We start from the raw sequence: 6,561 nt of genomic DNA on the forward strand, positions 1-6,561 counted from the left end.
GAGTTGAGATTCAGATGTGAGGATAGAGCCCCAGGAGCACAGCAGCTAGACACGTTGAGGGAGTGGTCATAAGATCTAGCCCGGCCACTGGGTGTCACCTAGTTTTATCCCGGATAAAACAATGGGACCACCCACTCCCTCTAGCGAGACTCTTGTGCAGGGATCCTCACGTGTAGCATATGCGGGTTATGAAATAAAACCTCAGCTCGTGATAAAGATCAGTAACCCTGAAGGGCAGGGACAATTTTAGTGGCCTGGATGGGGGCTGCGAGGGAATGTGAGGGCAGTGATGCAGGGCGGGGGGCAGAGCGGTTGGACAGGTCAGTGAGGAGCTGTGGGAAGACACTAGGAAGAAGGCCTATTCAGGGACCACAAAGGCTGCCTGGTTTCAGGGCAGGAATAGCAAATCCCTGTTGGTGCTGGGAGGATGGCCAAGAAATACGCCATAGGGGTAAATCTTGGGATCTGGGTTTAGCCAAAGTGAAAAAGTTAGGGGCCCGGGCACAGTTCTGAGAAACCATTCCAAACCCCAGCGGCACGGGCCAGGGCTCTGCAGTGTTTTGTTTTGTTTTTAATTTTTTTTTAAATTTACACCCAAATTAGTTAGCATATAGTGCAACAATGATTTCAGGAGTAGATTCCTTAGTGCCCCTTACCCATTTAGCCCTTCCCTCCTCTCACAACCCCTCCAGTAACCCTGTTTGTTCTCCATATTTATGAGTCTCTTCTGTTTTGTCCCCCTCCCTGTTTTTATATTACTTTTGTTTCCCTTCCCTTATGCTCATCTGTTTTGTCTCTTAAAGTCCTCATATGAGTGAAGTCATATGATTTTTGTCTTTCTCTGACGAATTTCACTTAGCATAATACCCTCCAGTTCCATCCACGTAGTTGCAAATGGCAAGATTTCATTCTTTTTGATTGCCGAGTAATACTCCATTGTATATATTTACCACATCTTCTTTATCCATTCATCCATCGATGGACATTTGGGCTCTTTCCATACTTTGGCTATTGTTGATAGGCAGTGGTTTGAATAGTAGTGCATCACAGGGATTACACTGGGTCTGGAGTTGGCCACCAAGGTTTGAATCCGGCTCCTACCATTTACTAAGAAGTTGGTATTATTGGACAAGTTCTTTGACCTCTTGGTGAATTTGTCATTTATAAAAGTGGGGGAGTGTGGGGGGGGTACCTACCTCACAGGTGTAAGAAGTAAATAAGAGTCTATGCTAAGGATTCTTATTAGGGTGCAGTTACCATTTTTTGGTCAAAAGCGCCAAATATTGGCAATTTCATGAGGTTCAACCTAATAAGATGGTTGGTACGTGGTAAACATTCAACTGTTAGCCCAAAGAAACCTGCATTTGAGCACCTGCTTTGTCATACTGTTGTGTTTTTTTTTTCTAGACAAAAAGTGAGACTACCTTGTTCTTTAGCATTTAAAAAACAGTTTTTAAACATTTATTCATTTTTGAGAGACAGAGACACAGCACAAGCAGGGGAGGGGCAGAGAGAGAGGGAGACATGGAATCTGAAGCAGGCTCCAGGCTCTGAGCTTAGAGCCTCACACAGGGTTCGAACCCATGAACTGAGAGATCATGACCGGAGCTGACGTCGGACGCTTAACCAACTGAGCCACCCAGGTGCCCCTCTTTTCATCAAACTTTTACACCTTCTGCCAGCTCAAAGTCAGAGCTCAAGTTCATTCATTTGTGCATACCTGTCTGAGTCAGTCACTACCACTGTGCTCCAGGCCCCTCTCCCCCTTACCTGGACAGCTGTAGTAGCCTCCTGACTGGTTCTATTATATCCTCTCCTGTTCTCACTGCCTCCTCACGAATGCTCTTGGTTATCTTCAGTGGAAAACAAGGCATCGTCTATATACAGTACATGCTTCTGAGTTCATCTGATTCTACTCTTTGATTCTTTGAGCTATTTTACAGCCCTATATAGGTTGTAGGCAAGAATAACGAAGTAAAATAGTTATTACATATGGAAATGCAAGTTATGTCCTGTCCTCTGAGGTTCATTTGACCTCCCAGTATAGAAGAAACCAGTTTTGCCTACAATTTTTTTTCTTAATTTTTATTTACTTTTGAGAGAGAGAGAGAGAGAGAGAGAGAGAGAGAGAGAGAGACAGAAGCGCGAGCAGGGGAGGGGCAGAGAGACAGGGAGACACAGAATCTGAAGCAGGCTCCAGGCTCCGAGCTGCTAGCACAGAACCTGATGCGGGGCTCGAACCCATGGACTGTGAGATCATAACCTGAGCCAAAGTCAGACACTTAACGGACTGAGCCACCCAGGTGCCCCCAGTTTTGCCTACATTTGCACATCCATTTCAATATTCTTGATCTATAAATGTTCTTGTTTTTCAGTATCTCCTTTGATTGCTTATAATATCTTTACCAGTTTCCTCATTCGGGAGTTAAAGAAAATCTTTAACTCGTGTTTTTATATCTGTAAGAGAATCATTTTGTTTTTTTGAAAATTATCTTTTTAAAAAACATTTTTAATGTTTGTTTATTTTTGAGAAAGAGCGCAAACCGAGGAGTGGCAGAGAGAGGGAGACACAGAATCCGAAGAAGACTCCGGGCTCTGAGCTGTGAGCACAGAGCCCAGTGTAGAGCCAGAACCCACGAACCATGAGACGTGACCTGAGCTGAAGTCAGACACTTAACCAACTGAGCCACCCAGGCGCCCCAAAATTATCTTTTGAAAATCCTGTTGGATGCACTTCATTCCTACCTTCCCAATCTTAGCTCCCTGGCAACCACTTACCCCTCTCTGTCACCATGGGTTACTTTTGCCTTTCTAGATTTTTGTATTAATAGAATCATATTTATGTATTCTTTTGTGTTTGGTTTATTTGAGCATGTTAAGACTCATCCAGGGGCGCCTGGGTGGCGCAGTCGGTTAAGCGTCCGACTTCAGCCAGGTCACGATCTCACAGTCCGTGAGTTCGAGCCCCGCATCGGGCTCTGGGCTGATGGCTCAGAGCCTGGAGCCTGTTTCCGATTCTGTGTCTCCCTCTCTCTCTGCCCCTCCGCCGTTCATGCTCTGTCTCTCTCTGTCCCAAAAATAAATAAATGTTGAAAAAAAAAAAAAAAAAAAAGACTCATCCATACAGTTGTAGGTATCAGTGATTTGTTCCTCTTCATTGCTGAGCAGTATTCCATCCCATGAACATAATACTACAACGTCCTTGCCACTCACAATGACAGCATTTGGATTGTTTCTAGTTTGGGGCTGGTGTGAATCTAGCAGCTGTGAATATTCAAGTGCAAGTGTGCGCATGCTTCTCTAAGGTGGATGAAATCACTGCCCCAATCTGCCAAATTGTTTTCTCAAATGGCTATAAACTTTGTATTCCCATACCTTTGTCAACACTTGGTATTGTAATTCTTTTTAAACGCAGCCATTCTAGGGGCACCAGGGCGGCTCAGTCGGTTAAGGGCCTACTTCAGTTCAGGTCATGATCTTGCAGTCTGTGAGTTCGAGCCCCGCATCGGGCTCTGTGCTGACAGCTCAGAGCCTGGAGCCTGCTTTGGATTCTGTGTCTCGCTCTCTCTCTGCCCCTCCCCTGCTTGCACTCTGTCTCTGTCTCTCAAAAATAATAAACATTAAAAAAATTTTTTTTAACTCAGCCATTGTAGTGGGTAGGTGAGTAGTGGAATCTTAGTGTAGTTTTAATTTGCATTTCCCTGACAACCAGTGATGTTGAACATTTTCCCTGTGCTTTTCTGGCCATTAGCACATCTCCTTTCGTGACAATTCTGTTCAAATCTTTGGGGCATCTGGCTGGCTAGGTTTGGAAGGCACGAGACTCTTGATCTCGGGGTTGTGAGTTTGAGCCCCACGCTGGGCGTGGAGATTACTTAAAAAATATAAAATCTTAAAAAAAAAGTGTTCAAATCTTTTGCCTATTTTTTATTGAATAGCCTTGCCTTACTGAGTTTTAAGGGTTTTTTTCCAGATAGAAAGCCTTTATTGGATATGTGTTATGCATGTTTTATCTCAGTCTGGAGTTTGCATTTTCCTTTTGTGGAAACTTGAAGTTTTCATATTTTAAAGTTCATTTATTTATTTTGATAGAGAGAGAGGAGGGGCAGAGAAAGAGGGAGAGAGAGAATCCTAAGCAGGCTCCATGCTGTCAGCCCAGAGCCCGACGTGGGGCTCAATCTGACGAACCATGAGATTATGACCTGAGCCGAAACCAAGAGTTGGATGCTTAACCAAGCCACCCAGGCGTCCCTTGAAGTTTTCATTTGGATAAGTCCAGCTTATCAGTATTTCTGAGCCATGCTTTTTGTGTTCTAAGAAATCGTTGCCTAATCCAAAGTCACAGATTTTTCTATTTTCTCTTGGAAGTTTTATAGTTTTTATGTTCAGATCTTTGCTTTAACTGTTGCATATGTGAGGGAAGAGTTGAAGGTCATTTCCCCTAGATATTCAGTTGTTCCAGCACCATTAGTTGACTAACTGTACCTTCTGCATTGAATTAATTTGGCACTTTTGTCAAAAATCGACTAACCATATATGTGTAGGTCTATTCCTGGACTTTCTTATTAAGTTTTAAATTTTAATTCCAGTATAATTAACACAGTGTTGTATTAGTTTCAGGTGTTCAATATAGTGATTGAACAATTCTATACGTCACTCAAAAACGTGGAAGTCTTCACAAATCCGTGTGTCATCCTTGTGCAGAGGCATGCTAATCCTCTCTGTACTGATCCAGTTTTAGTATACGTGCTGCCGAAGTGAGCACTATTTTTGGACTCTATTCTGTCTTATTTGTTCCATATGACCATCCTAATGCCAAATGCAGTCTTGGTTACTGTAGCTCTGTAGCAAGTTTTGAAATTGGGTAGTACAAATTCTTTTTCAAAATTGTTTGGTTATTTGCATTTCTATGTGCATTTTACCAACTTGCCAATGTCTACCAAAAAAAAAAAAAGGACTCTAGTGGTGATCTTTTTCAGCGCTTGCAACTCCACACTGGTTTTCCCCAATGCATAAGATAACCCCGCACCCTGACAGCCCAGGGCAGCAAGCCTCTGCCCCCTCTTCATCAGCACCACCTCCCCCCACCCCTGCACCCCAGCATCCTTCCCTTTGCTCACAGAGCATCAGTCACACTTTCTTTTGGATCCCTCATGCCTTAGAAATATTTTCTGTATCACCTCTGTCTAAACCATACTGGTTACCTGTTTTTATCATGCTCTTTACTTTTCCTTCACAGACTTACCAGTTTGTAAAATGATGTATGTGTCCGGATGCTTATTTGTTTGCTGCTGGTACTGGTAATGCCAGAGCCTGACATGGAAATAACACTCCATATTTATTGGTTGAATGAATAAAGGCAGAGATAGCTTTCTGAATAGTTTATTTGGGCAAAACAATATTATTTGCATGGGATGATTCTTAAGTCATTTCAAGTAGTCCCCCTTCAGTTCTTAACATGTGCTCTCAAAACTGATAACTGATACACCTGACCCAACCCATTATTTATAGCTTCACAGTCATCCAAGGTAAAAAAAAAAAAAAAAAAAAATCATCTGGCAAAAAAGGAAGATGGGGATAAGGGAGAAAGAGAGAAGAGTGACATTTTAACACAGTACTAGAATTTAACATTTTTAAAAAAATTTTTTTCAACGTTTATTTATTTTTGGGACAGAGAGAGACAGAGCATGAACGGGGGAGGGACAGAGAGAGAGGGAGACGCAGAATCAGAAACAGGCTCCAGGCTCTGAGCCATCAGCCCAGAGCCCGACGCGGGGCTCGAACTCACGGACCGCGAGATCGTGACCTGGCTGAAGTCGGACGCTTAACTGACTGCGCCACCCAGGCGCCCCAGAATTTAACATTTTTTATTTACATTTCCCCCTCTCACACTTTCTCAGATTAGATAGGCATCCCAGCAATGGAGAGGGGTTATCACAGCACCTCTTGCAAAGTCCAGCTTACAGGCAAATTGGTCAATGAAAAAAAAAAAAAAAGGCCAACAAAACAAGATCTCAGCTCCCCATAAGCTATCTCTCTGTTCTTATTCTCTTTCCCCCTTCTCTTAATGTTTGCTACCTTTCTACAGAGAGGGATCATCAAGACTGTATGGACATGCTGGCTGAATTGACATGGTGATTTCACCAGTATCCTGTAAAGAACCATCAGGATGCTTTTTATCACTCCAACCACTTGTTTAACGTCACTGAGGGAACATGACCTAATGTTAAGGGTGAAGACAAGTTACCATCTACCCCAGTCAGGAATATGTCCCACACTCCCTTTGAAGGCCTGGGCCAAGCGACCAAGCTTTGCACAAGAAACCTGAGAATTGTCAGAAAACGCAGGCTCTGAATTGACTCAAGGGTCCTCACGCATGGAGGGATCCACTTATCCATGGAGATGGCAACAAGGCAGGACACTTAGCACATCAGGGTATTGCTCTTGTCTTTACTTTCCATTCAGCTTCCCCACAACCACTCCAAAGAACAGAGCTTTGGGTATTGCTTCAATAAAAACGTGTAACTGCAGTTTAAGAACCACTGCATTCTTTAGGATCGG

General features: G+C 43.3%; 1 non-coding gene across 1 annotated transcript; it reads right to left on the minus strand.

Moving 5' to 3' along the window:
• Window positions 1-4,659: 4,659 nt before the first annotated feature.
• LOC122469693 lies at window positions 4,660-4,765 on the minus strand. The gene has a single exon (XR_006293588.1). It is a non-coding gene; the product is annotated as a U6 spliceosomal RNA (small nuclear RNA).
• Between the last annotated feature and the right edge of the window lie 1,796 nt (window positions 4,766-6,561).

The sequence above is a fragment of the Prionailurus bengalensis genome, chromosome B3 (assembly GCF_016509475.1).
Source record: "Prionailurus bengalensis isolate Pbe53 chromosome B3, Fcat_Pben_1.1_paternal_pri, whole genome shotgun sequence".
Classification (NCBI taxonomy): Eukaryota; Metazoa; Chordata; class Mammalia; order Carnivora; family Felidae; genus Prionailurus; species Prionailurus bengalensis.